Genomic DNA, 372 nt, shown 5'->3' on the forward strand with positions numbered 1-372 from the left:
TAGAACGCATTCAAGAATTCGAATTGAGAGAAAAGTGTGACAATACTTGTTCATACAACTTCTTCGCTAAAGAGAAAAGAGGCGTAGCTTTGGGTTTTAAATACCCTAGGGCACGACACTCCAAACAACAAGAAGTTCAAAACCAAAACAACAAGACGTTTTAAGGAAATAATAAAAACAGCAAGATTTCCCGACGCCCTGTAGTAGTACAGAAATCGGTTGAACTAGTACAGAAGCTTGACTACCTGTAGTAGTACAGAAGTACATTATTCCCCTTTGGTAATGATTTCTAGATAAATCGACGTAGTGATCCATTTGCCTCATTAAAAACCATGCTGAGAAAACCCATTGGGACAAAACTCAGCTATGGGA

This window comes from Capsella rubella, unplaced genomic scaffold (genome assembly GCF_000375325.1).
Source record: "Capsella rubella cultivar Monte Gargano unplaced genomic scaffold, Caprub1_0 scaffold_264, whole genome shotgun sequence".
Taxonomy (NCBI): Eukaryota; Viridiplantae; Streptophyta; class Magnoliopsida; order Brassicales; family Brassicaceae; genus Capsella; species Capsella rubella.